This window comes from Marmota marmota, unplaced genomic scaffold (assembly GCF_001458135.2).
Source record: "Marmota marmota marmota unplaced genomic scaffold, marMar, whole genome shotgun sequence".
Lineage (NCBI taxonomy): Eukaryota > Metazoa > Chordata > Mammalia > Rodentia > Sciuridae > Marmota > Marmota marmota.
This window is the reverse complement of record NW_026000171.1, coordinates 2,830,640-2,855,987: the sequence shown is the minus strand read 5'-3', so window position 1 is coordinate 2,855,987 and position 25,348 is coordinate 2,830,640. Positions and strand designations below refer to the sequence as shown.

The window sequence follows — 25,348 nt, the reverse complement described above, 5'->3', positions numbered from 1 at the left end:
TGTTTTCATGAATCAAGAAAAGGAATAGACAAGGGCAGATGCAACCCAATCACAAAGCAGCATTCTCTAAATAGATTATCCTCTAAATAAAATATCAACTACTGACCTCAGTTCTAATAACTATATGAATTAGCCACAATTTTTATTCTTTAAAAAAGCCTGTATATAGTATCATTTTTTATTCTCCAAAGCAACTGTATTATCTCTTTGTGTCAAATGCAAACACTTTGAGGCACAGGTTAAGCTGAGCCATTCAACAGATGTGATTAAGAACCCTACGTTTTCCCCTCAGACTGGGTACAGTTCACCCAGGCTGCTCTCCTGGGATAAACATATTACCCACCAGAGTCCTCTTTCAGCATACTCTGAAGACCCACCCTTCTTTAGTTGGGGGATGCCAACAGGCATGAATCATAAAAAGTTCTGTTGTATAATTGTGGTATACTTAGGGTCCAGGCACTTGCTCCCGCTGAGCTACAATTCTGTAAAATTAGAACCAAGACAGCTGTCCTGACTACCACACGTGATTGTTGTGAAGATCTTCTGAAGCCACATTTATGAAGGTGCAAAGCACACTGTACCAGCAGGTCGGCATCTGCAGGGAGTCTGAGACAAATTCAGCAAGGGAGGGCTCCTGGCCCCCTGCTCTGTTTTCTCTCTCCACTGGTACTTTGGAACACACCTGATTTGGCTCTAGCAACAGTGCCATCTAGCATTTGAAAGCCTGTACTGTAAGCTAAGGACCTTGGCCTAAAAGACTCCTTTCCCAAATCCTCTGTGTGCCCGCTCCGTATAGACTTTGGAGGCAGGCACAATGAGGAGACAGAATAAAGACTATATGGTCACTGGCCCCAGAGTCTCACAGGCTAACGAAATAGAGAATACACCAGCATACCCAAAAGGCAAGAATCAGTCAGCTTGGGAGCGAGGGTTGTCTTAGGAGGAAGCAGATGGGGACTGGAGGAAAGAAATGGTCTCATTTCTGGAACCAAGCATAGGATTTTGCTGGCTTAATAAATGGACTAGAAAGTATTAAGGTTGAAATTATTTAGTAATTAGTATATTGACTTACAGATATGTAAACAAATCATATATTTAGATTTGCATAACTAGGGGTCTCTGGACCCCTAGTCCCATAGATTGCTGCATCATATGGTGAGAACAAGGAAGCTATGGTGGTGACCATTCCAAATAGAGGGGAGCATAATCCTATTAGAAATAATTCTATTTCTAATGGGGTTGGAAGAGGACTCACTCATAATCTTCTAACTTAGGTCAGATATCAAAAAGAAGGGAATTTCCTTCATTTTCCTTCAGTATTAATTCTTAGTGTCACTCATTGTTTTCCTGATGTTTCACTGGTGTTTTCCTTAAAGTATCTTGGAAGCATTTTCTTTTAAGTTATCCATAAGGAAAACTGAAGATAGGCTGGTGACTGACAACATCAGTGGGGATTCTGAAGACACCGAGGGGCTCTCACTGAGGCCTCCCTAATTATAATCAAGGTCTTGGTGAATGAGTCTGGATTTAGTTCCACTCAATAAACACGGTCTGAGCATTTCGATAGACCAGGCTGTGGGCTAGATTCTGAAGACACAGTGAGGAAAGGGCTCAGCCTGCCCAGGAGGAGCTCAGAGACCAGCAAGAACACAAGGACAAGGGTCCCAGAGCTAAATCTGATCAGGAAACTGGCATGACTATTTTGAATACAAAGGAGAAAAAAATTAAAAAGCAACTGAGTTGGAGGGTCTCTCAAAGCAACTATATTGAAAAATACTCATTTTGATGTACATGTTCTAGTATTTGTTGAAAAATCCTTGTTATGTTTACAGTGATTAGCTTTCTTTTTTTCTTTTTTCTTCTTTTTTTTTTTTTTTGGAAGGCAGAGCTTCCAACATACACACAGTGCTCACACATCGAGATACTATCCAAACACTAGAAGCCAAGAGAAAACTCAAAGATTACAGACTGCATTCCAGCTCACGAAATTACTAGTAAAGGGAACAGTGAAGAAAGCAGTTTTTACTCATAATAATCTGGCTGTAACAATGAAAACCAATTAAAACTCCCCAGTCACCAGTACATTGAAGATGTGAAGATTTATGGCAAAATACCCTTAACTTAAGTGCATTCTTCCTAAAAGTCACATCACCAACATATGGGACAGCAGAAAGGGAACTTTCTTGGAAGCAGACATCTCATTCTGAACTCTTAGAGCTAATACTTACTAGGCAAATGAGGTTAGGAGATTCTTAGAACCTGTTTCTTTATCCGTCAAATAATTATATTCCTTTTCTATAAAATATGTAAACTAGTTGTATCCATTACACTAAATGACCATGTGTTTTAAGTTAGTCAACCTATGGAGAGGGCCAAGAGAATGCAAGCGTGCAGAGGTAAGAACTCTGAGCATCTTCCTCTCCTTCTAAGAGATGACAGGACTAGGCGTATTGTTTAGTGGTAGAGTGCTTACCTAGTATGCTCAAGGCCCGGGGGTCGATCCCTAGCACCAAAACAATAAATAAAATGTGGATCACATGAGTGAATGCACATGAGAGAGCTTTGTAAACTGCAAGGCTTATACAAAAGTAAGGTCTCATCAGCTTCATGATTATATTAAAAGCAGGTGATTATGAAGCACTTAGCTAATGTCACCATTGTTCAGGCATGAGCCTAGCTGTTGTCTGTGCTAATTTCTTTGTTTCTGCTGTCTGTGTCTATGTCCCTGCATTATGGGTCCTGCTTATAAGTCTCCAAGCAGCAGGTAGCACAATAGTATTCACAATAAAACCACACAAGTAAGTGCCCCTTTCAGCAAACGTAAAATTTAGAAATAAAATCAATGAAAAGGCAGTAGGTGAGAATATTATCTACACAAATCCCTTGGAGAAAAATGATTTTGAAAAGTGGCAATTATCCCTAAGATTATTTGTCTTTCCATTTTTAATTAAGGAATACTTTACAGATATGTAGTCAAATTAACCTTTGCAAGTGTGAAGTTTTGCAAATTTTGATAAATATATAATTATGTAAACATAACAACACTGAAGACATAGAACAATTCTAATACTTCCCGATATACTCCCCATGCCGCTTTCTAGTCTATCTCCTACCCAATCCCCAGAACCTACCAAGATCTGTTTTATGTCCCTCTTGTTTGCCTTTTCCAAAATTTTATATAAGTGTATCCATGCAGTATGTAGCCTGTTTTGAGTCTGTCTTCTCTGACTTAGAGCAGTGCACTTGAAATTCATCCATGTTGTTTTATAGCTCAGTAGTTCATTCCCTTTTATTGGAGAATAGCACAGATTTCACTGTATGGATGTACTTTAGTTCATTTATCCATTTATTACACAAGGGAATGTTTGCATTGTTTACAGATTTTAGCAATTACAAATAAAGCTATTCTAAGTATCATCGTACCAGTTTTGGGGCAAATATAGGCTTTAATTTCACTTAGGCAAATATCAGCTAATGGAATTGCTGGGTCATACAATAAGTGCATATTTGACTTTGTAAGAAACTGCCAGAATCTTTTCCAAAGTGGTTGTGCAATTTTGCATTTCCATAAATAGTGTATGTTAGTTTCTTTCTCTACTTTATTTCTTTAAATGAATATCATTATAGAATAGTTTTAGATTTAAAGAAAAACTTCAACAATACAGGGAGACCCTATACTCTGCACTCAGTTTCTTCCACAAACACAGAATACTTTTCAAGACTAATGAACCTATATTGTATACTATTATTAACAAAAGTTCACATTTCATTTGTATTTCCTTAGTTTTTACCTAATGTCCATTGTATGTTTCAGGATTGCATCCAGGATGACACATTTAGTCTCCAAGATTCTTTAGGCTTCTATAGACTGTGGAACTTTCTCAGACTGTCCTTATGGTTGATGACCTTATGATGAACTTATCAGTTTTGAGATGTACTGGTCAAATTTTTTGTAGAATAACCCTCAATATAAACCCATTTGACTTTTTTTGCATGATTAGACTGAAGTTTTGGACATGAGGGAGGAAGACCACAGAGGTGAAGGACCACTTTCATGGGGCTAGGTGTGTAGCTCTGTGGTAGAGTGCTTGCCTCACACATTTAAGGCCCTGGGTTGATCACTAATACTGATTTAAAAAAAGAAAAAACTCATCTCTAGCAATTGGAGAAAGGCAAATCAAAACTACTCTGATATTTCATCTCACTCCAGTCAGAATGGCAGCTAGTAAGAATACAAACAACAATAAGTGTTGGTGAGGATGTGGAGAGAAAAGCACACTCAAACTTTGCTGGTGGGACTGCAAATTATGCAAATTGTGCAACAATATGGAAAGCAATATGGAGATTCCTTGGAAAACTTGGAATGAAACCACAATTTGACCCAGCTATCCCACTCCTTGGTTTATACACAAAGGATTTTAAAACAGCATACTACAGTAACACAGCCACATCAATGTTTATAGCAGCATAATTCACAATACCTAAATTGTGGAATCAACCTAGATGCCCTTCAGTAGATTAATAGTTAAATAAACTGTGGTATATTTACACATTGGAATATCACTCAGCATTAAAAGAGAATAAAATCATGGCATTTGCAGGTAAATGGACAGAGTTGGAGAATATTATGCAACGTGAAGTAAGCCAATCCCAAAAAACTAAACTCTGAATGTTTTCTCTGATATGAGGATGCTGATCCATAATGGGGATGGGAGGAGCATGGGAGGAATGGAGGAACTTTAGAACTTTAGAGAGGGCAAAGGGGAGAAGGGGAAGGGAAGGAATGGGGGGCAGGTAGGAAAGATGGTGGAATGAGATAGACATCATTACCCCAAGTGTGTGTGACTCTACTTTTTGTACAACCAAAGACATGAAAAATTGTGCTCTATATGTGTATTATGAATTGAAATGCAGTCTTCTATCATTTAAAACAAATTAGAATAAATTAAAAAAATTTTAAAAGACGACTTCCATCACATCATATCTCATAACAAAGGGTATAGGCTATGGTGTAACCATCATTGATGATATTGCCTTTGACTTCCTGGTAGAGATAGGGTTTGTTGCATTTCTCTATTTTAATGTTTCTTTTTCCCCTTTCTATACTTTACTCTTCAGAAAGAAGTCACCATTTGCCGTATTTAAAGGGTGAGGAGTTACACTCCACATTTCTGAGGGCCCAGGATCTACAGATACCTCTAGGTTTTCAATTTAGATTTTTATATTTTGAATATACTTAAGCCAGGCTGTAGAGAAGAGATGCTCAATCACACTAATGTCAAGCTGACACAGATGACTTCAAACACTAAAATAAAAAGAACAAAGATGATAAATGCCAAGTGATAGTAAACATTATGCTAGGCAAAGAACTGAGTTGGGCTTCAATGAAAACAGACTGTAATCCTCTTTCTTCTGGGAAGCCTACAAGGGGCAGGAAGCCAAGCAGCAGCAGCATTACTAGCAGCTTCATCCCCTACCTGACTGCCTCCAGTTAAGAACAAGAGGGTCTCAAATGGGGTCAACCTGGTTTTATTAGAATGTTCACACATTTAACTTATTTGTGAACAATTATTTGGGAGCAATGTCACAGAGAAGGAAAAATGAATAAATTTAGAAATGCAATACTTGGGCCTCATTTCCTCTATCTCCCTATGAGTTCAATTTCTCTGAGCCTTCACAGCTTCATCTATAATGGGACAACTGGTAAACCTGTCCTATTAAGCACTCAAAGGAGAATATCATACATGTGACAGTTCTTAGAAAATTATCAGTTCTTTTTAGAGAGAAATGTGAGACATATTACTTCTGCATTCATTGAACATCAAAACATGCACAGAATATTGTGTTAACATTAAGTACTGGAGATATATAAAATAGCTCACATTGTTTCCCCTTAAGGAATATCTTAACTAGTAGAAGAAACGAGAGAGATGAACACAAATTGTGATAAGATATGACACATGCAACGTATCATAGAAACAGAAGAGAGAGAGACTACCAGCCTAGGGGTATAAGAGAACACTCCAAGATGAGAGGACATTTTCCTTGTGATTAAATAATGATGTGAAGTTTCAAAGTTTGACTTTTTTCTCCTAAACGTCAAACTCAGATCAGTAGAAGAAAGGGAACAAGGGCTGAAAGGAAGGGAGGGGGAAATGCTAAGGAGTGAAATTGACCAAATTACGTTGTTACATTGTGTGCATGTATGAATACGTAGCAACAAATCACACATTAAGTACAACTATATTGCACCAATAAAAATGTGGAAAAGAACAAAAAGAATGATGTGACTTTTCCAAAACAAAAGGAGGGATGGGGGTATTCTAGAGAAAGTACCAGGTATAAAAGAACTGAAATATCAGAACATATGGTACCATCAAATGGTTCACTATAACAAGAAGAAAGTGTGTGGATGTTATCAGGGTTTTAGGTGGAGAAGAAAGTTGACTCAAGTGCCTGGCAATACACAATGCATTTCTCACCATGATATAAAAGAACAAAAATCAGAACAGAATGATTCTTTTATCTGGCAGATAATGGGCCATCTAATGCAAGACTGGCTGGGGTCTTAGGAAACAAATAATCCATTCCCTCATTTTTCAGATCAGTCCTGAGGTACAAGGGAAGAAGTGATGCTCCCGTGGTTAGCCAGCTACGTATTTTCAGAGAAAACTACAATACGTTCCCTGACCTTTCTGCATAGTTGCTGAGAAATCAAGCTGGTTTTTCCAAAATGAAGAATTGCTTCTAGATTTTAATTCTAAATAATATTTAGAGGCATTTAAACCATGAATTATGTTTTAACACTATAATAAATTTGTTCTGATGGTGGTTGGTATTGAAAGCAACTGCTCATTTGCATTCACTTCCATGTTTAAGGAGAAGAGCTAAACAGCTGGCCACCTATTATTTCTAAGCCTTTGCTCATCTGTCTATAGGAATCTCTCTTTTGAGCTGCATGCCATTCAGCCATGCAACTTGATTGTGGTTATCAAGTGCACCTCATCTTCTGTCACACCCTAATCCTGCCACCATCACAAAAAATCAGATCCAGAACATAAAAAAAGGAGGGATGCTCATGCAAAGCTTTGTCATCCTTTATATGCTTCCTGTCAATCTTAGTTCACTTTGGCCAGCTATTCCTGACCCAAGCCTATGAAGGCGATGTTGCTATCAGAACCCTTCAGTTCCTGCTACTCCACTATGCTCATGCTCTTCTTTTTTAAAAATTTTATTTGTTATTTTTAGATATACATTAGAGTGCATTTTGACATATTATACCTACATGGAGTATAACTTATTCTATTTAAGATCCCATTCTTGTGGTTGTACACAATGTGGAGTTTCACTGGTCGTGTATTCATATATGAACATAGGAGAGTTATGTTCAATTCCTTCCACTGTCTTTCGTATTCCTGTGCCCCTTCCCTTCCTTTCATTCCCCCTTGTCTGATCCAGTGGACTTCTATTCTTCTCCTTCTTACGCTCCCTTTTTATGGGTTAGCATCCACATATCAGAGAGAGCATTCAGCCTTTGGTTTCCACTCCCTTAACCACTCTATTTTCTCTCAAGCAATTAGTTCTCCCTGGTTGTTTCCTGCTCTATTGAGCCCAGATTGCTGGTCTGTCATTACAGTGATATACAACATCACACATGCTTCATGCCTTCTTCTTCCAACTGATCCACACCACACAGTTTTGCATTGGATCAGAACAGTCGTCCCACTTCTCCATAAATAGATATGGAATTCTGAGCACGAGTGAAAAAAACCACATGACTGTGTCAATTGGTGCCACAAAACAGTCACAACCAGCCACGTCAGCTGTGTCCCCATTGCTGCCTGACCATGCTTCTCATTTTTCTTCCACACTCCATCAGTTGTTTCAAAAATTGCCCCTTTCTATGAAAGCCCTCTAATAGCCCTTCCCTCACACTCATTGTTTAGCCTTTTATCTTATGAGAATCTCACCTTCTCCCTTTGCCATCTAAAATTCACCTTCAGTCTTTCTCTTCTGATCTTTCCATCTCATTTGAAGAGATGCTCCTCCCCATCTTGACTACCAGTCTTTCCACTTTCCACTTCAAGGACTTTGCTCTCCTTTATTCTTTTCAGACTTTAGCATGCACTTTCAAAACCACCTGTAGGAATTGTGAAAACAGATTCATGGACCCTACTCATAAAAAGCCTAATTCAGTCTATATGTAATGGGGTCTAAGAATTTGCATTTGTAATAAATTTCTATGTAAAGCTAGTGCTGGTGATGCTGATTCTGCAAGACAGAGGCTCACATTTTGAGAATCATCCTAATTAAACCATTTTCTTTCTGCTGGGTATTGTCATTCAGCCTACAAACACACTATGCAATATGAGCTACCACTTTAATATTGCTTTTGATGTGACTTCCTATCAGCTAAGTGCCTTAGACATATTCCACTTAATTCTTGCCAAATCCCTCACAGTTGCAATTATGATAACTATGCCATTGCTGGGGGAACTGACAATCCCAAGAGATTAAGAAATTTGCTCAACATGAAAAAAGTGCCTATAGAATGGGAGAAAATGTTGGCCAGCCAATCCTCTGATAGGGGATTAATATCCAAAATGTATAAAGAACTCAAAAAACTTATAATAAGACAAAAAACAAATAATTCAATCAATAAATGGGCAAAAGAACTAAACAGAAACTTCTCAATAAAAGAAACACAGAAGGTCCATAAATACATTAAAAAATGTTCAATATCTCTAGCAATCAGGGAAATGCAAATCAAAACTATACTAACATTTCATCTCACTCCAGTCAGAATGACAATGATCAAAAATACAAACAATAATTAAAGCTGGTGAGATTGTGAGGAGAAAGAAACACTTGTTGTACCTTGTTGGTAGAATTTTAGACTATTAGTTCACTCTTGATAGCAGCTTGCAGATTCCTTGAAAAACTACGGATGGAACCACCATATGACCCAGCTATCTCACTCCTGGGTACTTTCCCAAAAGATCTAAAATCAGCATATGACAGCCATATTGAGAAGTTTTTATTGAGAAGTTTCTGTTTAGTTCTTTTGCTCGTTTATTGATTGAAGTTTTTTGAGTTCTTTGTATCTTTTAGATATTAATCCCCTATCAGACGATTAGCTGGCCAAGATTTTCTGTCATTCTGTAGGCTCTTTCTTCATGTTGAGCAAATTTCTTAATCTCCTGGGATTGTCAGTTCCCCCAGCAATGGCATAGGTATCATAATTGCAACTTTGAGGGAATTGGCAAGAATTAAGTGGAATATGTCTAAAGTACTTAGCTGATAGGAAGTCACATCAAAACATCATATTGATGTTTATGGCAGCACAATTCACAATAGCTAAATTATGGAATCAACCCAGATTTTCGTCAATGGGTGAATGTATTAAAAATATTGTGGTAAACACACATACACACACATACACACAATGGAGTTCTATTCAGCCACAAAAAAAAGAAAGAAATTATGGCATTTTCTGGTAAATGGATGGAAACAAAGAATATCATGCTAAGTGAAATTGGCCAATCTCAGAAACTAAAAGGTCAAATGTTTTTCTCTCATATGCAGAAGTTAAAATAAAATAAAGGAAAGGGAGAGGGAAGGATAAGATTACATAAAGGACCAATCAAATACAAATAATAGACAAGCAAAGGAAGTCTAGTAGAATAAAGGAAGGAGAAGAGGGGGAGGACAGGAGGGAAAAGAGGGGGATCGTGAATTAAAATTAATTTCTATGCATATATGAGTATGTCATGATAACCCAATTACTATGTATAACAAAAAGCTCTAATAAAAAAGAGCTTTGCTCAAGGAATAGAATTTACAACTCCAAAGTGTCTAAATCATGTGCCCTGCACTCTATATGTCCCATATTACTCCCTCTGCAGAGCTCTGTCATCTAAAAATGCATAAACCAAGGAAACCAGAAAAGAGGAATATAAGCAAAATCCATGGAGGTTTCAAGAAGGGGACCCAAAGAATCCATTTAATAAGTTTAAAAAAATGTGGTACCTAAATTAAATGGAATACTATTCAGTCACAAAAAGAATAAAAGACAAATACTGCATGATCTAACTCTTATTTGAAATCTAAAAAGGTTGCTCTCATAGAAATTGAGAGTAAAATAGTGGTTAATAGAGGCTTGGAGGGGAAGGGAGAAGACACAGGTGGAGGGAGGTTAGTCAATCAATAGGAAGTTAAATGGAGGAATAAATTCTGATTCTATTGCATAGTGGGATGACTACAACTAACAAAAATGCATATTTTTTAAAATACAGAAAATTTTTATATCCTCACCATAAATACAAAAAAATGGAGTTGGAGTCTGCAAATAATCTTGGAGATATTTCATCAGCCTCACCTAGGTCCCTCTCTGTTTATGAAGGAAAGCAGGGCATGCATGGCTCAGGCACCATTAGTATTCACTGAAGCCAATACTAGGCAGAAATAAGATTGTAGTTTCTCATTCTTGTCTTCAGGAATGCTTTGTCTACCATGACTTCCTGCAACAGGGTATCCAACCATTACATCAGGTCTTCTATCAATCTGGAGGAGACGGAAGCCAAATACTTTTGCTAAGCTGGGAACTAGGAGGGTTCGCAGTACTTGGATGGGGTTGAGGGAAATCACTTGGGGAACTCCCTGCTTCCAACAATGACTTGGGTAAACCATGGATGGTTAAATTGCATGACACATGAAATTCATCCCATCTGGTGCCCACACAAGAGGTCCCATGGTAAAATGAGATGGGGAGACTGATGTAAAGTGGGGATCAGGTAGAAGACTACAGATAAGTCTTATCCCAGGTTTAACTGTGTCAGAGAAAGGGCCGCCTAGCAGGAGTTTATTCCCAATGTCCTCATCAGGAACACAAGTTCCCAAAGTTGGCCAACTACTTCTGACGTTCCTGTGCTGGATGCCTCCATGATATGTAATGACTTGACACAGCTAGGAGGAGAGCTGAATACAAGGAAGACTTGGAAGAGGAAGGGTTGAGAAGGGAGAAACACTGAAAAAAGAGAGAAAATGTGAAAAAAGAACAAGATACTTTTCCAAGCAAGGGTCTTTGGGACACTGTTAAAGATAAAATGCAAAAAAATACGGGCACTCCTAGCTCTGGGAAGAGGTGAGGAACAACAACCTGGTCTTATGTTGCTGAAGGTCTCAGGTTTAATGAACGCTATTCACTTGTATGAGCTAGCCATTGTGGACGGTGGACGTCAATTCACCTGGAATTGTGGGTCACCTCTGTGTAATTTCAGTCAGCCAATATCATCGATTCTACCACTCACAGGATGACACATGAGCAGAGATGAGATTCAGACTGCTCTCACTAAATAAAGGAAACCAATTAATTGAAAGGACTTTTGATGTGAATTCTTGACCTGTGACTTCAGGTCATGTCGGTCCTCCACATATATGTTGAAGGAAACAAAGGAGACAGACAGCAAGGCTCAAGGCTGGGGCCAAAAATATGTGAAATAAGGCCATAAAGTTACATTTGAGAAAGAAATGTCCTTTGTTCATTTATCTTTCTCTTCTTCTCCTCATCCCTCTTTTCTCCTTTCTTGCTAGAGCTGGGCATCCCATCAGCTTGGTTGGGAGGGCCAGTGGACCTGAAGGAATATTGCAGTATAGTCCGGTCTGGGGTAGCTGCCAGGGTTCAATTCCTAGCTCACATATTTATTGTCAGTATAACCTCAGGCACATTGCCAACCTCTCTACACCTCCATTTTCTTACCTATAAAAAGAGACTAGAGGTAGTGCCAACAGTACAAGATCGCTGCTGTGAAGATGAAATGGGATACCACACGGAACACACATAATCGGTGCCTGGAACACAGTCTGAATCCAAAACGTGTTACCTAATACCATATCATCACCAGCTTCATCACCATCATTGCTTCACCCACCAGGAATCTAGATCCTTATGTGGATGCAGTAGGTGAAGCCTCTCTGTCAAACGGACAACAAAATCCAAGTTCAGTGCAGTCAATATTTTCTATAGTTCAGACCCAGGGGCTGTTCTTCCCATTCCAAAACCTCATAACCATCCTGTGTGACCTCATTCTGCCATCTGCTACCACCCTTCCCCAGACACACTGACTGATGCTCTCTGTGTTGGGTGAACCTTCAAGACCTCTGAGACCTCTCACAAACCACACCTATTCTAACAGCAGAGATTCCCCACCAACCATGTCTCTCTCCTAAAATAATCCCTCCAGCAGGAAGCCTTCATGTCCTGACCAGAAGAGTGGGGTCAACATTTGACCCTATATCCCCCCTTCACTCAGTGTGTGTCCCCCACAGCTCCTGTCACCAGACATCAGCCCACAAAGTGGTCTTGGTTCCTACAGCTCAAGCATAAACCATCTCTCTGGGCTGAGCTTCTAAGTCTTAACCCTGCACATTGTAGATTCAGCCCAAACAGATCCCCAGAGTCTTCTAGAGATAAACTTTTAGGGATAAGACCTCAGTCCAGGAGGGGAATCTTGGCAAAGGGACAGGAGGCAGTCACGTGGCACAGCACCTAAGTCCTCAGGCATGTCTAAAGCCCAGGACAAAACGTAATGTAATTTGTGGCTAAAATGGAAAACATTATTTATTCCTCCCACTGCTTGGATTTTTGCAGCCACAGAAAAAAACACTCTGGCTCCCTGAGGTCCAGCTCATTTACTCTGCTCCCTCTGGCTCCCCAGAGAGCTTGTAGTTTCACCATCTAAGTCTCTCAGCTATCTGTCTTGTCCTCCCTGGCTACTGGTACTGGGATGAGTTTCTCTCCCTTCACTTCCCTAACCCCAGATAGGCTGCCTCTAAAGAGAATGCCTGCAGCAAGCAAGTCAATCCCTTTCCAGGTCTCCTTGTCTATAAAAGGAGGCAGCTGGATGAAGCCATCAGCACCCCCCCCCCATTGGTACAGTATGTGTGAATCGTTGGTATATTACTGTATCTAGAACATCACACAAACATTTTAAAGCAAATGTTTATAGACTTAGACTACATCCAAACTCTGTGCTGTGTCCTCCAAGGTTTAATATGATCCGGGATCTGGCTCCTCTCACACTCCATCTCCTACCAAGCAATCCTCTGGCTACTCCATTCCAGCCACACTAGCTTCCTTCCTGTTCTTTCAACATGCTGAGCTGGTTTCCACATCGAGAACTTTATGGGACTCCTCTCAGACCTTTGGACCCAGATGGGTTCACTACACATTCTTCCAAGGAGGGAATTCTCCAAATCTCCTAGCCCATCCTCTGGACCTTATTATTCTCCATCACAAAACTTATCACTACCTGAAGCTATATTGTTTATTTCTTCATTCTTATCTGTATCCTTCAGGAAAACATTAGCTCTCTGAAAGCAAGAGCCTCCACATGTGGTTCACCATGGATGCCGGTACTTAGATCATCCTGTTCCACCGGCTTCATGCATGGATGACTCAGTGAGTCGATGTCAGTTTGGAAATGACAATTCCATTTTGGTTTCCTCATTTTGGTTCTGCTCAATTCTCATAAGGTTGAGAATGAGTACTGGGTCACTGGGTGGGTCAAATCTACTTTTCTACAGTAAAATCCCACAATATAACTTGGTACCTCAAGTTCAGAGGAAAGTGTAAAAGGTTTGACACTTTAAGAAATATAGTCAACTGCATGTCCCATAGGCATGTGCTATTAACTAGGAAGACCTCTGCAACTGTGACCTCGCAGCCACACTTAGCTCCTCCTTCTAGTATTTCTTGCCCCTTTGGCTCAAACAGTATTTCTCAGTCTAACTTCCAGATTTATGTGGGTTCCTTTCCTTATATTTTAGCCCACAAAACGGAGAACTTCAGAGAATCTGTTTGCAGACTAGAAGTTCTTCATGATCCCTGTCTTATTCTTGTTTTCTTCATATTCAATATTTCTAATTCCTACAATTAGTTTTCCTACTAAATAATTATAGAAGGAAGTTAGCGGCTCTGCATTCCTGTCTGCATCTATTCCTCTCTGTACCATGATGGCTCTCTAAGAGGCATCCACACCTAACTCTGCTGAGGGGCTGGAAAAGCTGGTCATGAGCCCTGGAGAATGCAAAAAGTAGCACTCAGTCAATGCTCAGGCTACAGACAAGGAGGCGGCCCTTATATGAGGCTGAGGTTGGGATGGGACACTTAGGGCAGTGTCAACTGATCACACATTAGCTGACCAACTTAGAAGTTTTTAAAAAATAAGTTCTACTCTCTTGGAATCTTAGAGGTGAAAGAATCTATTTTTGAAAACGCTTCATGAGTAATGCTGAAGTTCAGCTCATTTTGAGAAATATTCTTCTTCAAGAATCACCCCTCCCTTGCTCTTTCTGCTCCAGGGCCTATATTCCTGTGGCTTGTCGCTGTGTGAACAGATACTCTGAGAGGAGCTCATGGGTAGAAATGAGCTTGGAGACACTTCCCTCAAGCACAGAGTGTGAGTACAGAATCCATCTTGTCAGCTGCACCAATGGCCCAGCCAACTTGCCAACTGCTCCCACCTTTGCCCCTTCCCCTGCTCTCCCCCAACCCTCCAGCTGATTCCAGGGTTGGAGCAGACACTGAGTAAACTTGAGTCCAGGGATACTGTACTATCATGGTAACTCATGGGCAAGAAGTGAAGAGAAGAGCACTGCTTAGGCATCCGCCACTTTGGGAGGCCACAGATGAAGCATAGATTTTCAACCATTTGCTTTACATACTGAAGCATAGATTTTCAACCATTTGCTTTACGTACTGGAGCACCTAATTATATTAATTTAGACAGTCACCTTGCATTCCATTAGTTTTAGGGCTTTAAAATTCCCCCTCATGCACAAAGCACCTTAGCATCACCTTATCACCTTTATGCTTTAAGCAATGCTCATTGCCTTCCAGCCATCGGCAAAGGTGGCAGTTTTCTCAAAGTGGAAAAAAAAAGACATTTTTAACTATTTTGGTAGTTTTTATTTAAAGACTGCTGCCCTTTGAAATCCATTTCACGTGCAAATGAATAAATCATGAGTCTTGCCAGTACCCATGTGTTCTGGTCAGAAGAGTAAAGGAACATTGTTCATTGTTTTGTTAACACCATCAATCAGTCCTAGCCTCAACCCACAGACAATCATCACTGTTATACCAGGGTGCAGACAGCATACATCCCAAGCAGTGCATGTTTTTAACTAGGGCTACAGAAGAAACTATTTTCAGCAACTTGCAACAATAGCAAACTAGCATAAGAAGCACTGCAATTAGCCTTCACCAGGGTATCTGGTAACACTGAACTAGGGTGCAATGTTTGTCAACTTGTTTTTAGATTCTGTTAACTTAGAGAGAATATGTTGTCCTTCTTCTACATTCAAAATAGGTCAGAACAAATGGGATGGGACTCCAACAAGGAAAGTTGGGTAAAACATGGGGAAATACTTCCTAGATCTTCCCCAAACCTGAGAATACCAGTCAAGGAAGGAGCCCTTCATTATGCTTCAGAACAGAATAATTTCCCAAGCTGGGGCTGGCACTGCCTGTAAACATACCCAGATCCACTATAGTACATATTGCTCATTAACCAGTTCTGAAATTCATGAGGGAGACCGTCCATAACAAGTATCCATCCTTCCCTCATGTATGGTAGGTGAGGAGAGATGATGCCCCAGCCCCTCAGGTATTTTGTTTGGGTTTGGTGCTCTCTATGAAGATGCAGTGGCAGAAGTTTGTGTCCTTGGTATAGGCATGGTTTCACTCACCAGACCCTGGTGTGGAAAGAAAAATGAAGTCGAAGAAAGGAAAAAAAATATAGGAAAAAAAGAGAGGACAGCTGCTCCATGGGTGAATGTGCCAGCAGAGTCTCTGCCCAGCTTTCTCCTTTCTTACTGTGGCACACAGGGGGCCCAGAAGGAGGCGCTGCACTCAGAGAACTACTGGGTACCATAGTATTTACAGGTCCCAGCAGGAGGGTGGATTGGGCAGGATCCATGGAAACAACCAGTCCACAGCTGCTTCTGCATGTATTCATCCACCATCCCATGTGGTAAAGAAGAGAAGGACCCAAGGCCCAAGCCCAGAATTCCAAACCCTTACCGTGCAGGGCTGACTGTAAAGTCCACTGTGCTGTAGTTGCCCCCAGAATTCATCTCATCTACTCCATAAACCACCCTTCTTATTAGCCCCCTCCAGTTCCCTAATCAGTGTTGAGTTCAAAGGAATTACTCTTGGCCCTCAAGAGAACTTGAGATACAATGTCAGGCTTGGTAGGTCAGGCCTCTCAATGCCACTGTGCAGTAGCCCTTCTGCCCAAGAAATTGAGAAAAGGTACTAACAGGTCATTTTCCAATGATTTTATAAGCAGCTGCTATGTTTCAGGAACTGTACTGTGGCCTTTGTGTTCCAAGACTCTCACTCAGTGTCACAGGAGAGACAGATGTATAGTTAGTTAGACTGCAGTGAGTAGCTGTTGTCATGGCCAAGATGTTATAGAAGCGTAGTGTAGGAGCTCCTAAATTTTATATCTTTGGAAAAAATTCAGGAAAATCATACATGAGTGCTTGCATGCACCTGTGTGTGCACACACAAACCCATGCTTGGAGGTTCAGGTGTGCCCCAAGACAATAATCCAGCTTAGTTTAGCTGTGGCCCAAGACCAATTATTCCACCATCTACCCATCAATTATTATATGCTTTCTATATTACATGCACTTTTCAGTATTCTTCACATATCTTGATCTCATTTAGTCCTCACAATAACTTTATAAGAATTATTACTCCTACTTTATAAGTGAGGAAATTAAAACCTAGGAAGGTTAGTTATTTGACCATGGTTATATTAGTACATTAGTAAATAGCTGAGCTGGGATTTTAATCCAAATTCGAATAATTCCAATGATCTTTTCTGCATCATCCAGACAGTGTTCTTCAGCAAACTGGATTTTCCAGGTACTTAGTGATGCTCCATATATGTAATTTCTCTTTCTCTCTCTTAGGAAATTTACCATGTCAATTCGGATTAAAGGTCCTGAAAAGTCATATAGTATTCTCAGGTTATTCTATCATTCAATGCCTTATTTAATCATGGAATTTCTTGGCAGAAAACTAGTCAGATCTGTGGCAGTTTGAGAAAAGTTGCTTTATCCCTTACCTGGCCTAGGAGCACCTGCCACCCAGTACTTTGGTTTATTGTTTTCAGCCGCTGAATAATGATTTGACCTTAAGCCCATCGACTTCCGTCTCTTGCCTCTCAGTGATGTTCGTTCTTTCCCTGAATTGCAGCGTGTCTTCACAAAGCAAGAGGATACAGGGGTTTCTAGACCTCTGAGAAGTGATGAATTTGGTCTGCAAGTTACACCTTAAGAGGTGATCACTGACCTCCATTGGCCCCATACAAGGGGACCATCTCATCTTGTTTCTTGGGTCTGAGTCTTACACAATAACTGGCCCAGGGCAAGGGCCCAACTCCAGTGTTATTCAAGTTTCATGCCACCCCCCTCCTGCTGTGCTAATGGGCCTCTGCTTTCTAAGCTCTGCCTCTCCTCCCCCAGCTTCTGCATCAGGGAGGATGTCCCTCTGCACTTATTTCCCCATGGTTATCTGCCTGAAAAGAGACACAGTGCAGAACTCACCCAGAGATGGGTACTCTGTGCTCATCAGGACTTCACTTGTGCTCCCGAAAGAGAAACTGCTCCCTGCTCTTCCACCTGAAGCAGCAGGTGACAGTGGTGTGTTCACCTGGAGGAAGGCCGCTACCCTGCAGCCGGCCCCACATCCCCATCCTGCCACCCAGGGAGTCAACACACATCATCTCCTCATACTCTAGCCTTGACTCACTGCATTGTTGGGAAGTGACAGTCAGGGAATCTGCAGCCTCAGCTACTCCAACCAGGCCTGCTGCTCTGTACCGCAGGGTACAGAGCCACCTCCCTGTGTCACTAGCCTGGGGGATTTTTTCCAATGATTTCAAATTATCTCAAATGCTTAACTCCCAGAAGTAGCTGGAGTTGGCCCCCAGAATTTGCCAAGGGCAGCTCTTTACCTAATGAACAAACTGCACAGCTAAGCAAAAGTACTTACCCTGTCCTTGGTCTCCTCATTCATTTATCTCTAGACCCTGGGCAAAGGGCAGCCAGGGTTCTCTGGGATCTCATACAAACTGGACCAGAAATTATGAATGATGATTATATTTTGATTGTCTTCTGATACAGAAACAGAATCATGAAGACTGAGGCTGGGAAGGAGAAGGAAAACCTACCTCCCTCAAAAGAGTAGGCAACTTGGAAGACAGCTGTCAGAATGGCAAATTCCTAATAGAAATGAGGAGACTATCCTTTCCTTCCTTCTATCCTTATTCACCATGCAGTCAATAAACATTGAAGGGAGGGGAGAAGGGAAGGCAGAAGGGAAGGAAAGAGAGAGTCACATTCTGCTCTCTCTAGAGAGAGCCCTCCTTGCTTGAGTCTGAGGAGGAAAATACCAGTTTCCCTAGGGCTGCCTAAGAGTCAGGGCTCACCATGTTGAGGAAGCACTTAAAAGGCCTAGCCTCAGCTCTGCAATTTGCAGGTTGCTAAGGTTTGATATGGTTCCAGTTTGCTCCCCTAAGGTTTCATGTGTTTAAATTTGTCCCCACTGTGAAGCATCAAGAGGCTAGAAACTTCATCTGACTACAGCTTTTAGACATGAAGCCTTGGGAAGGTGATACGGTCATCATGGTAAAGCTCTCATGACTGAACGCTGGTGGCTTTAGAAGAAGAAGGAGAGAGACCTGAAGACAGACAGACAGACACATACATATACCCTGTCTCTCACTTTACTGACTATCACCAAGAAGGTCATGAGCAGATGCAGCCCCTTGGATCTCTAGAACTGTGATCTAAATAAATCTATTCTTCATAAAGTTCCCCAGCTTCAAGTACTTTGTTATAGTAGCAGAAAGTGGACTAATAAACTGGCTGTGTGACTTTCATGGGCCAGAAGGAAAAAAAAATGTTCAATCTCCTCATTATCAATTGTACCTTGAAAACATAAAATGATTTTCAGAACTATGCTCATTATTCTGTCTTCTTTCTATCTCACGGATGAGAAAGCACTGTTAGGCTTTCAAATAAAGTCTCTTTGGTGGTTGTATAGTAAAGAACCATTCTTAACCACAGGGAGGTGTGGTCTTTGCCAGCAGCCTTTGGGAAGTGAGCTCCAGGCCCTTGGATCACCTGTCTAAGCATGTGCTCTATGGTAGGGGTTTTAAGCCATGCTATATCTGCTCCCAGAAGGGCTGAGACTAAAGGTCAGCTATTCCAGTGGTATGTGATCTATCCCCAGTAAAAACTGTGGATATCCAGGAGTGGGTGAATGTCCTGGTTTGCAATATTGTCACACAATGTTGCTGGGAAAGTCATGATGGCCTGATTCCACAGGGAGAGGACAACTAGAAGTTCCATGTTTTCTTGGACTCCACCCTATCCACTGATTGCCCTTCACTGATTTCAACCTGTGTCTTTTCATTTACCACTACTTTGAGTATAATAGCTTTCAGTGAATTCTGTAAGCCCTTCTAATAAAGTATCAGGCCCTCAGAACTTGAAAATGGTGTCAGAAGTAAGAGTGGTCTTGGGTGGTCAGGCCTAAACTTTCACAATGGCTACTGATTAACAGATTAGCAGATGATACTTCCTCCATTGGTGTGTCCATTATTAATCTAGTCATCTGTAAAACCAAACCCACAGACATCCCTAAACTTTGTAGTCAGCTTTTAGAATTGAGTAAATGCAAGCACAAACTGCTACAGTGTCAGGGTGACAATTTGTGTAATTACTGATAATCCTTAATGGAGACAGCAGCTATGAGTTGGCAAACAACCTTCCTCCATGCACCTGTCACCACACACTCATCCCTTCCCACTCTGTCAGTTATCATGCATCTCAGTGCATAGGAGACTATGAGCTCCCTGAGAGCAGCAATTTTTATTTATTTCTACTCTCTGGCAATCAGGGCATAAAGAAACACATAAAGTATTTGATGAACTGAAATGGGTTGTTGATCCTTTGGAGACAAAAGCAGTTGTGATCATGAATACATGATTATCATAACCCTGTGAACAGGTGCTATTTAAGCTGTGAGCTTACATAAAATTTCACAAGTCTCCTGTTCCTCCCTAAGAAGATATTCAAAAGGAAAAAAATATACACAGAGGCAGCAGAGATAACACAGAGCCAAGAACAAATGTGGGAACTGGAAGGCATATTTCTAGTGATTGCTCCAGTCTTTGATGGCTGCCTGACCTTAAATAAGTCACTTGGCCTGAGTCTAGGTCTTCTCATCTATCAGACAGAGGAAAATGCTATGCTCTCTTGCCATCCCACAGAAGTTCTGGGAGATAATAATTATAAAACTCATACTATTATCAGTGCAAATTCCACCAATATTTGCTAACCATGTCCTTTGCACTAGGGGTCCTGGATGGGCACCTCCATGCCATTGTTTCATTCCATGAAGTCCTCATATTGGAGGGTAATAATGAGGGAGCTGTGTGCATGGATAGGTGACACAGGACTGGTCATGAGTTGAAAATTATTGAAGTTGGGTGAGGGAACATGAAGGTTCACTATATTAATTTCCCTATTTTTGTGCATATTTGAAATGTTCCATAATGAAACATGTACTTAAAGTAGCCTTGGCAACTATGTGGGGTGATTATTAGTCTTCTTAATTTTATTTTAACTATGGGAAACTGAGGCTCAAGAGCTACAGAAACCTGTAGGACCCATGGGATGTTAGAGGCAGAGTCAGGTCTGGCATGCAGGATCCCTACCTTCCATGCAATTTCCTCCACTTCCCAGTTTCCCGGCCCTGGGAGATGATTGTCATGTCTAGCTGACACCTGCTCATTCAGAACCACACCTGTCCTCAGACAGGAACCCTTTCAAGGTTTAGGTGTATGTCCACAGGTGGTGGGTCACTATAAGGAAGAAATAAGGGAAAATAGCTCTCCTCTCTGTTTTGCTCTAGGGACTCCTTTCTAGTCACCATTTCAAAAAAAAAAATCAAGGAATATAGGAAAACTTTAAGTTTCTTCAAAGTCATTGTCATTATCTGCAAACTTCTGAGGCCTCAAAGGCATGGGGAAGGTATTGACAGATGCAAAAGTATCTACAACAGTGAGCTGACCCTCAGCAACTCCCTCAAACCCACTCAGAATAATAATTTTTTAATTCATTAGAAATATGTTCAAAGAGGAAAAAAATACCATCACAACCCATAGAGGAGACAGAGGTTTTCCCCTCTCTTCTGCAAAGGAAGGAACTCTACTATGGGGGACAGATAGGACTGAGCAAAAGGAGACCCACCTTTCCCCAAGGTTGCTTGAAGGATGTGCCTGTCTGCAGCCCTGGGACTGCAACCACACACAGATGTATACAATTGCTCCTAAATAGCCCCTTGAAGAAAAAAATAACAGGGTGCAAGTGATACCAACAATACTTGAAAACCTGAGATATATTCAACCATTTTCCTTACTATCATCATATTTTGCCAAAGCCCATGTTTTGGAAATCTCTCCCCATCCATTAAGGGAATGTCACCAAATAGATTAATTTGTCATCCTGTCATTTTTTTTTTTTTTTTTTTGAGGTCTTGCAGCAACACAAAGTTGGCCAAACCAGAATAAATTGGAGGGCTTGGAAAACATTGCCTGGACACCCCTCCACTCCCAGAAACTGCCGCTGGTGCCTGTGGTGTGTCATGGCATATCCACACTCGTCACTGCACATGGCACTCCAAGAATTTCATCCTGTCGGGATCTGGAAGAGACAAACCTGTCCTGGTCTCTAGGTCAATGATCTCTTCTAAATCATGCCTTGGTTCCCCATGGCATTTCCAGGTTTTCAGAGCCAAGAGACTATCTACATAGCAAAGGCTAAACTCCAAACCATGTCCCCTGCCCTCCCATCCAAGGATATGTAAAAATGTGTCAACTTGAAGGCACTGGAAAGAGAGTCAGACCCAAGGCCTATAATTGTGGTCCATTTTTAAGGCATGCTGTGTGTCAGTGCATTCTCGGGGAGGCTGTTCATGGGTATACACATGTAACTGTTTTCAGGGATAAGGAAATAGAGAAAGCAGAAGAGACTCAGTACACTGAAAATCTCTGCCCAAGGACCTGGCACTGAGAAATAGCATCCATCTAAAGCAAGAGTCTAGAAGTCAGCAATTAAAAAGAGTTTGGGAGCTCTTTGAAAGGGAAATCATCATCAGAAAGAGCCAAAAATACTATCAGAACAGGTAAAGCCAATGTAACTTCTCTTTTGTTTGGAAGTTCCACCAAGTATTACGTGTAAATTTCAGGAGACCTTTTCGTAAATTGAAGTTGAAATAGGTAACAGATTCCTGTAGTTAAAAAATATAATAATGTATCCATGATGAGGAGTCTTCCTCCTTCCTATGCCTCATCTACTCCATTTGCATTCCTACATCCCCCTTTCCCCTAGGTAACCAGTATTACTAATTTCTTAAAGAAGCCTGAAGAATGTCTAAATAGATATGGAAGCAAATACTAATGTGTGTGCATACTGATTCATATTTTCTATCTTTTGTACACAGAAGGAGGCATGCTATTTGGACTGGATGTCACTGCTATGACAGGGACATGGCAAGTTCAACGCAGAACTAGAAACAGAATCTGCTTCTGTTGGCTTTTTGCCCTGAGTCTTCCCAAGGCATGGCTTTGTCCCCTGGGTCTGTTGATTGCCCATATGAGAAAAGACTTACGACACTGTCTGGGGAGCAGTTTTTCCTCTTAAGTAGTTTAAAAATCTCCCCTGGAAATCTTGCACACACCACTCACTTGCTTAGTAAACCTTTTCCTCATAGATCCTGCAAAGATAAACGTTGAGTTCTTTGTTCTTTAAATGACAAATCAACCTTCCTCTGCAAAAGCCCTTGCCCAGAGCTTGGCTCATAGTAGCCACTTCATAAAATAAACACCAGTTGAATCTGAATGATCGCTAAATTCCAGTTTAATGGCACCTGGATTAAGGAGATTCATCATAGAGACGGAGAATTGGCACATTTCAGAGTCAGGCCAGGGATGGTTTACTTTGGTAGCAGAAGCCTTTCTTACGCCAGTGGTCATTTCCTACTCTATTGCCAGAGAGCAGAAATAATAGCTTTTCTAGTATTTAATATTCCTCTTGGAGATCACATGCATTCCACCTCCTGTAAGGCCCATGGATAGAACTGAGCTGGAAGAATAGGGGTCATGTGAGGTCAAGGGATAGCAAGGTTTGGGGGAAGAAATGAGGAATCTGCCTTTCCTACTCCCTTTCTGATTCTCTGAGACAACCTCTTCCCCTTATCTCCCCTGAGATATCCTTACCAACCGCAGCTCCTCCAGTCTATGGTTAGATGGAATCCAGGGAAGTCATGCTTCTTCAAGATGTGACTCAGTCACATGCATAAGAAGGTGATTCCCCCAAGGGGAAAATTATTTAACCAAGATTCCAAAACTGGAGGAGAACTCCCTTGGAATTTGCTGTTTCAGACATAGGCCATTTCTACCCACCACTTCACGGGTGTAGCTAATGGGCAAAGGAGAGTAGAATACTGAAAAACTGTGTGGGCTAGTAACTTTCTAAATGAATCTGCAAAGTATACATCTTTTCCAGGGCCCTGGAGGATCACAATTCAAGTCCCCAAACAGTAAACTGGGCTTTCATCCTAATCTTTCCTTAGGGAGCCAACACAGTCATTACCTCTACATAAACATGTCAGCCCTCCCCACATACGACCCTGGGAACTCTCTCCCAGCCAGCCAGAACTGATGCAACCGAACAGCTCCTGGCAAGCAGCACTGTCTTAAACACAGAAAACGCTTAGCATGAGGCTCCCTCCCGGGTCACAGCCTTCTGTTGGCAGTAGGGGCCACCTCTTCCTAGAATATTCCCTCCCTGAGAGAAGTGCAGAGCTCTGTGAAGACAAGAGACCTCCCCAGATGCCAGTGACCACAGCCCTGTATCACACTCCAGGTAAGCCACCTACATGAAGTAGTTGTAACCGCTGGGTTTGAATCCCAGCTGTCACTTGAATCTGGGTCATTATTTTAATTCTCTACACCTCCATTAGTTCATCTGTCAACCCCCGTCTCCTGGGAAAGCTATGAGGGATAAATAAAATTATCCTTGTAAAAAGCTGAGTATCGGGTTGGTCACTAATGCTGATAAATATTGTGTCTTTTATCATCATAGCTGCCTCTTAGAACCTATAGCTTGTGATGTGGGAGACAGTAAAGTGAAGGGACAGATGGTCGAGTTGCTCAGCCCACTTTGTAGTCCTACCAGAAGATAAGCTTGGTGAGGGCAGGGGGGTATTTGTTCTGTCTTTTGTGTTCCCCAAACCCAGAACAGTTCCTGGTCCTAGATAAATATTAACTGAATAAAAGAGTGAATGGGTGAATGAATGTATCTGAGAAGATCGAATGGGAGCCTAGGTAAGTGGGACTCCGTGGGTGGATGTTACACTCTTCCTGCTACCTGCCCACACATACAGTCAGTCCTCCACGTCTGTGGGTTCTGTATCCACAGATTCAACAACCACAGGCCAAAATTTTGGAAAAAATATGCATTTGAACACTGACAGACTTTTTTCCTGTCATTATGCCCCAAGCAACAATATAAAACCTGTTTACACAGCATTTACACTGTATTAAGTGTTATAAGTAATCTAGAGATGATTTAAAATATACAGGAGAATCTGGGTGGGTTGTGTGCAGATACTGTGCCATTTTATAATAAGGATTTTGGTATCTTCAGAGGGTCCTGGTTCTGGTTGCAACTCCTCATACCCATCTTCTCCATTGTGATTCCATAACTAGAAAGTCTCTTCCACATGATAGAGCAATTTATTAGGTCTTACACGTCTTATAACATTTCTTAGCCACTGGTCTTCTTGGTCTCAGTCTCAGCTTGAAATCAGGCCCTGGAGAGATACTTTCTGGTTGACTGGCTTCTTTGGCGTAAAGGAACACTAGTTATCACTTCCTTTAGATGCCTATATCCCCAATGCCAGGTCTTCTTATAGGAAAAAGGAAGTGAACTAAGCTTTACTATAGAACCTACACTTGCCCTTGATCTCCTAACCTAGTGGTTTCTGCTCCCTATTACCAGTTCTTAGATTTGTCCCAATATTGGACTACAGCAATAACTCTATACTGGGAGTCAGGAGACATGGTCCCAAGACCCGTCACTGTCAATACTTGCTACAAAACTTCTGCATTCTGGGACTCAGTTTTCCTATCTATAAAATAAAGACCTTGATGACCTCTACATTCTCACCTGCCTTGGCCGCTTGTGCAACTCTTAGGCATGCCCC

The 25,348-nt window shown here is 41.2% G+C and overlaps 1 protein-coding gene across 2 annotated transcripts in view; it reads right to left on the bottom strand.

Annotated features, from left to right (window-relative positions):
• Window positions 1-25,348, bottom strand: part of Ano2 (anoctamin 2) — a 355,142-nt gene that overhangs the window by 78,152 nt on the left and 251,642 nt on the right. The gene's annotated exons all lie outside the window — the stretch shown is intronic.